Source organism: Patiria miniata, unplaced genomic scaffold, assembly GCF_015706575.1.
Source record: "Patiria miniata isolate m_02_andy unplaced genomic scaffold, ASM1570657v1 HiC_scaffold_2, whole genome shotgun sequence".
NCBI classification, from domain to species: Eukaryota; Metazoa; Echinodermata; class Asteroidea; order Valvatida; family Asterinidae; genus Patiria; species Patiria miniata.
The window spans coordinates 8,433,858-8,445,138 of NW_024037058.1; the positions used below are offsets into that span (position 1 = coordinate 8,433,858).

Here is an 11,281-nt window from a genome sequence, read left to right on the forward strand (position 1 = left end):
GTCAGCCTTGTTTAGTTAGGTCAATATTGGTCAAAACCACCATTGGTTTGTACACAGTAAGCCAGGAGGTGAGGAAGACAATTTTGACCGATTGTGACCTCTTAAATAGTAGGAGGGTTCAGGTAAAAATATATTTCAGGTCGATGATTCTTAAAAAAAAAAAAAACACAGAGAATTTAAGTCGCACACACCGCTATATACACAACGTCTGTATCACGCAGTATCACAGCGTTCGTGACTGCACTTTGTAGTGGTCAACGAACCACATTCTCCCAGCTGTAGAAAATTTTGCAGAAACACGCTGCACTGTAGTGCTTCTTGTCCGAGCAGCGGAACCTTGAAATAAATACAAGCATTTTCGACGCAAAAAGGTTGTTGAGAAGCCTTTTTGTGAAAATTTGTTTCATTTGCCAATAAAATTTAGGATCACAGCATAATATTGACCTGGCCTGGTGCTCAGGCAAAGATTGTACAGGTTTGTGTAAACCTAGGTGGCAAGCCAACTTTGGTCCAATGTTGGCCCAACGATGTCAAATGTGGATCACAACATTGGACCAACATTATTTTGCATGTTGGGACAACATTGCTCCAATGTTGATACCAACACACCCTCAATGCCTCACCCGTACACCCCACCTTCACTCCAACCCCGCCCCCACCCTTGTTCTCCCTCTTCCTTACCTGTCCTTGTCATTGTCTCGGTGCTTCCTTTCATCACTTGTATTTATTGCATGATCGCTGATTGTACTGCTGGGATTTGGTGGAATAGAAATGTATTATTGTAAATTAATGAACAGTGGAGTTTACAGTGCTGTGAAGGTTAGCATTCATTGTCCATGTTTATAGTGTAAAATTCGGAATTGTAAATACTTCCGATTGTCTTGAATCGTGCAATTAAGATGACATTGTCTTAGTGACCTCTGATAAGCTGTTGGCCTCTATTCATGCCCACAGATGGAGGTTTTTCCAATGTTCATTTTGCCGGGGAAAATTGGAATCAATTCCAAATGAAATTGCAATTCCTGGATGGAATCAGAATCCATTCCAAAAATATTGGAGTCGCTCAAGAGTATGACAGATTTTTTTTCTTGTCACTAGGAATTGGAAACAGTGTTAGATCTAAAATCACTAAAATCTGTATGCACCTGTATTGGAGAAAGATCTATTAAATGGGATAACCAGCACACATTTTTCTTTTCTTGTGATAACAAATGCATCCTTTATTGTTTTGTTTTTCAGTCTACTATTGTACTAATTTCCATGTTTGTTCTGCTATCAGTCTGTGTCCCACTCAAAAGCAAAAACAATTTCACTTTTCTTTTCAAGTTCGAGGAAATATTAGTTATTGTAAATACTTCCGATTGTCTTGAATCGTGCGATTAAGATGACATTGTCTTAGTGACCTCTGATTAGCTGTTGGCCTCTATTCATGCCCACAGATGGAGGTTTTTCCAATGTTCATTTTGCTGGGGGAAATTGGAATCAATTCCAAATGAAATTGCAATTCCTGGATGGAATCAGAATCCATTCCAAAAATCACCGTGTTTTGGGACTGAAGTTCCTCAATTAAAAGCCCAATGACTCCTCCATATCTCTCTGCTTTCTTTCGACATCTGCCACTCTCCCAGGTAGGGATTCTTGATTCAGGAGGGCTTTGTCGAGCTTGGCATTTATGTCGGCAGCTAGATTGCAAATTTCCCGCCTCAGATTGCCGATGGCGTCGCCTTCTTCTGTGATAGTGCCAGGCGATCGGTCAGTGGCGTCATCTGGCGGGTTGACCGAGTCGTCTGATCCAGTCGAGAATGACTGATTTTTTTTCCTTTCTCTGCATAACCACAGTTAGATAATTACTATCAAGAGACTCGATATATAGCCAGTGGCACAAGAATACTGAAATCTTAGATTTTCATGAGATTTATGGAGAATTTACCAGTCAATTGTGACGGTCCCTGGAGCATCGATTTGACACGTCCGTCTACATGACTAGCGCCCTCTAGAATAGCATCCTATCAATATTGTGCATATCTTCCCGAGAATCTTTTGTTGTTGTGTAATAGTCACTAACTTCTACACCAGCTGAGGTCCGCTTCGACTTGTGGCTCTTGTCGGAAGAGGGAGCTCTTTTTTCTTGCCTGCAAAGCAAGAAAACAAAATGTTCATGATTCCTTCCATATCCAGGACATCCAATTCTTGTGTCGCGGCCACCAACCTCATACCACCCCTCTTATCTACCTAGTCCCGAATGATTTCGTTTGCCACTGCTCTCCAACTTCTCCAGTTATTTGCTGCCGCAGGCCTGGTGCTCAGGCAAAGATTGTACAGGTTTGTGTAAACCTAGGTGGCAAGCCAACTTTGGTCCAATGTTGGCCCAACGATGTCAAATGTGGATCACAACATTGGACCAACATTATTTTGCATGTTGGGACAACATTGCTCCAATGTTGATACCAACACACCCTCAATGCCTCACCCGTACACCCTACCTTCACTCCAAGCCCGCCCCCACCCTTGTTCTCCCTCTTCCCTACTTGTCCTTGTCATTGTGCTTCCCTTCAGTGCTCTTGGGTGTCTTATCAGCCTTGCTTTCCTTCTCCCTGGCCCCCAGGCCTCCCAGCTGGTGGCCCTTTGCTTCTCCTGCTGAAAAAAGATCTTGTTGAGGGTGGTGAGCACCTATGCCAAGAGGACCTGTTGCCACCTCATAAGAGGCTGGGACCTTTACATCAGCTTCCAATAGAACACGTTGCACCATTGTGGGACGATTACCCAGGGGAGAAGATGATAACGCCTTTATATTGGTAGTCGGGCACCATTTCAGCAAATGGATGGAGGCATATGCCATTCCAGACACACAAAAAAGGCCGACACAACGGCAAAGAAAATGGTGAGTTCCTTGATAATATTTCCGTTTAAGACCAATGGAGCAATTCTCCTCTTCAATGTACTCAGGGTGTCATAGGTCGGAATTCGGCTCTCAAACTTACTGATCATAGGTAGGTGTCGGCATGTATTCAAGGGTAAAAGGTAAACACTGATGATTTGGGTTTTTTTTGCAAGCATCCTACCAATATTGTGCATATCTTCCCGAGAATCTTCTGTTGTTGTATACAGTCGTCTCCCGTTATAGCCAAATCCACGGGACCGGTCAAAATGTTCGTTGTATCTGAATTTCGTAATATCCGATACAATGTTTCCCGTCCATTGTTCACCTTGAATTGGCCCTATTGTGCACGCTTGTGAACGTACGTAATGTACACAATGACTTTTTCTGTTTAAAACAATTAAGAACGTGCTCTCTATGATGTCATTTGTCAAATAAAAAATGTTTGAAATGTTTCATTGTGTAAAGTGAAAAGAAAATTGTTCAATGTACGAAATGAAAATAAAATAAACATTACGAAGATCTGATGTTTTATTGCTTGATCATCGATTAGAAAGAAGTCAACGTTGGATGACCTGGATCACTTATATAATAAAACCGCATGTGGGTACCATCTTTAGTTAAAAAAATATGGTCGGAACACCAAGAAATGTGATGAAGTGATGTGATGAAGTGGTCCTATTTTGGCCTGAATATCCAAATGACTCGTGTGGCCTGATCGCATCACGTAATCAAAATGTTGGCTATATTTCGAGTTGTTTTCAAACTCCAAAATGTCAAGTGGTTTATCCCCTTACAAATTTTGGCAAAAATAGGCTGCTCAGTTGGAAAATCAAGATTAGTTGGTGCCGGGGCTGGGCTGAGGCAGTTTGAGAACAAATTGGGTAAAATATTGATTTGCTGGAAAAATAAGGGGTTACTATTGTCTTTCGATGAAAATTAGGTATGACGTTCAAAACTGTAAGGGGATAACCTTGCATTTTTCTTTAAATCACACAAAATGTGACTGCCTGGGAAATAACATGTAATAGGGATTAACATTGCATATATATTTAAGCTGATCAATTGCTTAACATTACAACACTTTTATAAGGTTGTGTCTCGATTGCAAACCTTAACACCCTAAAAGTTAACATCCTATGTGTCAATGCAGTACGCCGTATCATTGTGTTACTAGTTAAAACATTTATCTTGAAATTCATCAAACTTCATATTCTTGACCTGATACTAGGTATCACAATGAATTTTTTTAAGTCTGAAAGACTGAGTTCTTTTGTGGCTGAGGTGAGAGTACTCTACAAATGAAGCATTTTGATACCTCACATGTCAATATATGACATTCACTAACAAAGTTATGGCAATTTTAATATGTACCAAAATGGGTCAAAATATGCAAATTAGCGATATATGCCTTTTCCTCCATTTTCCAGGCCTTGTATCTAAACAACTACACCCTTGACAGTTTTGAAACTTTCTGAAACTGTTTAAACTTGGCCGTTCTTCACTCCTATTTTTTTCCAGCATCACTGAAGTCTCACATTTTTAATTAAGATTAGCTAAAAATGACCTTTTAATCATTTTTCACATGTGCAAATGTACTCAAATTATGCTGTACATGAGCAAATCCCTTGTTTAGAGACTTTTTCAACTACACTGATGTTCCTACTTCCTAGTTCCCGAATTAAAAGTGTTTGAAGTTGGACATTTGTGTGTTAGTTAAACAACATTATAAATTGTGCAAAATTTTGACACAAAAAATAGGTTTAAAAACACCATTTTTGGTTAAAAAGTCGTTTATTTCATGTTCAATCATGTTATTTTCATTTCCAATTACACATTATTACAGTTCAAGTTGCAAGATCTCTCAAATGTTAACCCTTAACATCAATGTAGTATCTAAAAAAAATTATGCCATTTGATTAATAATTATGATATTTGACTTTAAAGGTGCACTCCTGGGTAATGACAAATCAATGGGTTTTTACACATTCGTATGGTATATATTCATGATATAGTATTAATGCAATTAACTTATAAACAAATAGTTATTTCCAACACATACATAATTGGCATTTGGTTTATAAAAATATACATTATAATATGTATACAATGTACATGATAATCGCTTTAAAGGTGCACTCTTGGATAATGGCAATCAATGGGAAATTTACAAAAATGGCACATTGACAAAGTTATGTAGTCTATATGCAGGTTTCAAAGAAACTGGAATTTGACAAATATTCTGTGAAAAAAATCTTTAAATGAATGATCTTAAAGGAGCAATGTTTAGATTACAAACATGTTAACCGCATAATTAATCATGAAAATGTTAATTAACTTTTATATTTTCTTTGTAACCGGTATCTGAAGAAAATTAACAGTGATTCACTTTTTGGGACTTTCAATTCAAACCATGATTTACGTTATGTTTTATGCTGATTATTTTAAAGTTGCCACAAGTTAAGTTTAACGGTTTACTTTTGCATTTTTTCCCACTTATTGTGTACTTAAATTACAAATCCAGAAGAGGACCAACAAAGTACAGGGAGCAATAATTTTTGTAAAGCTCCTGCAGATAGTCGCACTCAGCAACTGTCCACGTTCTACCATTTGCTGTACACACATCAAAAGCATTAGCAAAAACAAATTTACTGTCAACTGTGTCAACATCATCAACCCTAGGCCAGCGATATGTGTTTTGATGGCCTCTGCTCATAAACTGAATGACGGCTTTCTCCGATGATTTGACTTCCAATACACTCCCGATAAACCACTCAGTTTCATATGCGACTGCTACCCACTCTCCTTGTGAATGAAAACTATATGAAAATTCAGTGTTAGTGTTACATTCTGATAATGCATTATCTGCGCTCTCATGTGTCAACCTTTGCTTTTTACTAGGTTCGGCTGGGTCTCCCGATTGTTTCCGTTTTTGTCCAGCCTTACCCAAGTCAAGGCTATCATCAGTTACCGAATGTATTGCATGCTCAGAGCTGGAAGTCGATTCGCCAGACATCTTCAACACTTCTTTCAAGTCTGACATCAGTTCTTCAACGCTCTTCTTACCGAAAACAAGGCGCTTATCTACAACACCAAGAACGCTTTTCAAGTAGCTGACTTCATCCTTAATTATCTCAAGTTTTTGTTTATGACTGACTGCATGTTTCACTGCCTCATCAACATCACATGGTTTAACGCAGGGACCACCATGTTGCTTTACAACCTCAACAAGCTTCTTCTTTTGCTCTAGCCGGAGTGCTTCTTTTTCTTTCTTCTTCCTGTTGGTTTCTCTCAAACGCTCTTCAGTCTTCCGTACAACTTCCCTCTCAGCCTCTCTATGTTTTTGTTTAAGATGCGAACTCTTTTTCCTCGCCACCTCCAGCAACCTCACTTGTTCCTCGTCAGACTTTGAAGAGAGCCAGCCTGAAATTGTCTGATTCCGTTTGACCATCTGCACACTAGAATGATAATGCAGAGAAGCATGCCTGCGCCTGAACTGACTGAAATCAAGATCACCAAATTCGTACTCCGAAACAAGGTTTGTCAGTTTGCAATGCCTCATCTTTTCACGGAGACCATCTTCTGGAGCAGAACCATACACCCCTTCTGGCAAGAAATCAGCAAGCTGTTTCCTTGTGACTTTGACGAATCCCATCATTATGGTTTCTAGTGCAGTCTTTGTCAATGCATGGCCCGACACCGTGTCATCAACCAAACATTTCCACACCTTGTCGAAGGGGACGGCAAACTCCGGAAAAACACTGACCGGATCAGTCAACAAGATGCTGCAGTCCTGGGACCACTCTTCAAATCTCTTCAACATCTCTTGGACATACTTGTATTGATCCAAGTAGTGTACGTTGCTCTGCAAAAGGTTCCAAAATGGGCCAGAAATGACGTAGTACACAATACCAAGGGCCCTGATCAGACTTTGAACCTCTTCACTGTCGCAGTCAAGCTTTACGCTTTCAAGCTTCATGTTTAAGGAGTCACAGAAATCATGGAGAAATTCGTGGATGTGGTTCCTATGAAAGAACAACCCTGCTGCCCCTTGAAAGAAGTTATTGAAGCGATTCATCCGGAAACTGGACACCTCCGACTTCTCTCCCAACGTCTGAGAACAAAATGCCTCCCACTTTGCCTTGCAACCATTCTTCTGGTCGCCCCTTGGTCCTAAGACGTCACAAGCAGTTCTAATGTATCTTGCTGCAGCTGATTCGCCCGACGAATTGAAGCGTCCAAACTTCGCATCCGCATCTCTTCCAATTCCCTGACCTTTTTCATTCACAAGATCCTTCTGCAGCTCCTTCAAAACCCCTTCACAGTTATTCGACAACCCCAGCAAAAAATGTGCATTGCAGTACAAAAAGTGAAGCCCCACAGAATCGTCCCCAAGTAGTGATTCCCTGTATGATTCCAGTTGTTTGTTGAACGCCTTGTTCACACTGGACCTGTCAGACATTGTCGCGAACATTTTCTTCATCATCTCTTTATACACCTCCTCTTTTTCTTCACCGCCATACAAATCACTGAGCTCTTCCATCATCGCAATGACGTTGTCCAGAAGTGTGACTCCATCTTCTACCGCAACTGCCGAGAATCCCCCTGACAAAGTCTGACCAGAATTTAGTGTGACCTGTTGCCCAAGTATTTTCTTTCCATCTCTTGAGGTGCCATCCCCATGAAGGTCCCATCTGTCTGACCCAATGATGCCCTCTGCCACTTGCAACTTACTCAGAATGTGTGCCTGGTCCACCATGTTGTTGGCTGTTGAAGCAGACGGCAGATGATCTATGTCGACCTTCTTAAAAATATGCCTACATACAGCTCCGATCACTGCACCAACCTTTGTTGTAGGCACATCTAGCTCACAACACAGCTCCATCACACATTTGTCAACATCATCAATGTACGGCCTGCCTAGTCCATCGCCTCTCAATTCTAGTTGATTTGAAATCATCATGCTGTAATCAGCTTGCAATGTGGCTAGTTCAATTTTGACAGATTTTAGCTCACTCTGCACTTCCTTTTTGTGCATTTTCAACCCTGCTATTTTCTGTTTTTGTATTCGGAACTTCCGTTGCAATCCTTTCACTTTTTTCCGGCCCCGTTCTTCCTTCTTAGATTGCTCATCAGAGATTTTCTTTATGTGTTTCTCTTTCTGACTGAGATACTGGCTTCTTCGTCTGAGTCTATGATACATGGCTGTAGATTTTACTTTGGTTATTGCTTCACTTTTCTCTTGCAGTTGTGCCTTCAGGACCTCAATTTGGTTCTCTAGTTTGCTCACTTTGGAAGTTTTATTATCCAAATTCTTTGCGAGTGAACTTTCCTGACTTTCTAGTTGGCGGACGAGGTCTGACTTTTCCTTGCAAAGATCAGATAGAATACTTTCTTTCTCTTTCAGGCTTTTAATTTCTTCATCTTGATCTCTAATCTTACTATCAACCTTAAGCCTTGCCTTTTCAAGTTTGCTTGAGTTTGGTTTCACACTTTCTTTCCCTACATTGTCGATACTACCTACATGCACAGTACTTATACTACTACTACTACTCCTACTACTGGTACTGGCTTGCTCCTCCGGATCTGATGGACTATAGTGCCTCACTCAAGAAGGTAAGTGCTGAATCACTCCTGGCTTTTGATTTGTTCAGTTTAGTGAAGACCGTTTTAGTTCTTTTAAGTTCTGTCCTGATCGTTTTTCCGTTGTACCTTTCTCCGTAGATGTGGCTGATGAACGAAAAACAACCTCCTCCGTAGCAGTTCCCCAGTTCCAACAGGATCCCTCTTGTAAGCGGACAGCTCCTAAAAACTGGTGGCTGGCTGAAGGTTTGGCGTGAGATGCCTGCTGCTGCACACATTGGACCTTTACCGACAAATGAATCAAAGGAGAAAAAAAAAAACAATTGAATATACATGTATTTAAATTCTCAAGGGGACTCTTTATCCCAATTTTTTTGAGTGTACATAGCTTGATAAAAACAAATAGACTTCATAAATATGAATTTCGTGGAGTGCTGGTGAAGTATCTGCACTTTATTTAAATTTTGATGATTTTGAATTTACTTTTATTCTTTCACTCATTAATTAATTTATTTATTCATTCATTCATTCATTCTTTTATTCATTCACTCACTCAATATTCATTCATTGGGGGAGTTACGCCTATAATGCTTAAAAAATTAACTCATTCAAGATGGCATTAAAATGACTGAAAAATTTTCAAGAGAATCTTTTATTATATTAACAAACAGGTGACCTCCATGTGAATAAAATAATTTTAAAATTTCAAACTGGCTTCGATCTTAATTAAACCTGACGTCCTACCTATGAAGTTGAGATCAATGGACTCCTTGTAGAAATCCTGACGACTGGCTGATTCATGAGGGACATGGATGACTGTAGTCTCTACAAGGTGTCGGCATTTCGACGATGGGTATTCAGGAAAAAGCTTGCCGATCCATGCGACCACATCTGCCCAAGACTTAGGATGACGTATCTTGATGGAATATATCTGAAGTAGCAAGCGATGTGTTGGCTCTACTTCGGGAACGTTTCGCCGCCGTCCACGTCCAGTTGCAACAAAAACTGTTGTGAGCAGTTTTGACTGGTCATCATCTGTTTGATAAAGAGATAATGACAATAAAGATTGTGTTTCTTTAAAAAAAAAAATTAAAAAAAAAAAAAAATTCTTGAATTTTTTTTCACGAAACTGGTTAAATGATGGTAATGGCAATTTCTGATGATTTCCTAATGTTTTTTACGGTGTTAATTTACTGATTTTAAGATTTGAAAACATAACTACTCATTTGTGAGGATGTTTTACACACTATAGAGTATGTTTCTTTTGTAATAGGCACGTAATCGGGATGCAATTCAAGTTTACATTTTCGGTCATCCGTGTCACGACGAAGTGCAGAAACGTGGACGCCATGTTTGAATCAATTTTTCACGATGCGAAAATCAGATGCACATTTTCGACGCATTATTTCTTTTTTGTTAATGCTCCAAAGTGTTTTATTTCAACGCATTTTAAATAAGTATGAACAAAATATGTCTTCTAATTTTTATAAGGCGATTTTATACCATGGTTAGGAAATTATAAAGCTTCAAACATGCGCCTCGTTTTCAAGTCGTGACACGAAATCACCGGATTGTGATCCTTCAGTGCGATTTCTCACGTTGCTTTTTTCGACACCTTCAAACTTGAGATATTTTTCGTCTATATATTTCCCGTAAAATACATTGAAAAATCATTCCACTATATCTTCAAAAAAACTGTCTTTACATCCATACCTATTTCATCGAAGATTTCTCTCAATTTGGCATCATTTTCGTCGTCTTTTGTAGCTGCAGACGGCTCCATGTTGGCTCACACCGTGACGACGCTGCAGCGTGTGTAGCTTTTTCAGCGCGCACGGACACACGGTGTAAACTGGTCCAATTCAATAGCTTTGCGCACGTTCGCCGTGGCAGGCGCTGTTGCGCTGTTGATGGAACTATTTTCTCGGTGAAATTCGCTTCATTTTGATATATTTTTGAGGGGGTTTTGTTCGTTGAAACGTCATAAAAAGGGCTTTTGAAATATTCAATCGATTTTTTTTTCAAAACGACATCCCTCGACCCCACTAATTTTCACATGAAAATAAAGCTTTCGAACTACTTTATTTTATGCCGTTCATTCTGGTTTCATATATTTATCCGCGCGAATGCGTCATTCATAAAAACGAAGCAGTACAAACCGACCCCCGAAAAAATTGCGTTCAATGCGCTTCACGGTGCGTGAAAACCATACACTTTCGGAGTCTCGTACAGGCATAAATCTTACTTTTAATGATTAAAAAAGGTCACAGATCGAAAGATTATGAACAGGACTCTCATTTCATACTTTATTTCACTAAAAACGATGATGTTATGAGTATTCTGTGATTTATTGAAAACGAGCTTAATTCGCCACTTTGTGCTACTGAGACACGCACGCAAGCTACGCTATGCGATACCTACTGATACATGATCAATTCCGTTTTACCTGCATTTTTCAAGCATTTTTTTAAAAGATCGTATGTTGATCTCATTCATTTAAAATCTCTTTGATCCAAAATGGTCCTTTTTTTTAAAAACCACCCTGTACATCTCGTATTCTTGCTCTTGAGAGAGAAATATAACAAGTGATTACGCTTATGGGTGTGATAGAGCCATCATTTCTTTAGATCGTCTGCCACCTGATGCCGTGGTCTTCCTTTACATCGCTGATAACCAGCATGCAGTGTAACACCATCTCATGGATGAGTACATCTTGTATTCTTGCTCTTGAGAGCAAAATATAACAAGTGATTATGTTTATGGGTCTGATAGAGCCATCGTTTCTTAAAGATCGTCTGCCACATGACGCCATCATCTTCA

General features: G+C 39.6%; 1 pseudogene; it reads right to left on the bottom strand.

The window, feature by feature from the left end:
* Window positions 1-5,390: 5,390 nt before the first annotated feature.
* On the bottom strand, window positions 5,391-10,244 carry LOC119726912 (annotated as a pseudogene).
* Window positions 10,245-11,281: the final 1,037 nt, after the last annotated feature.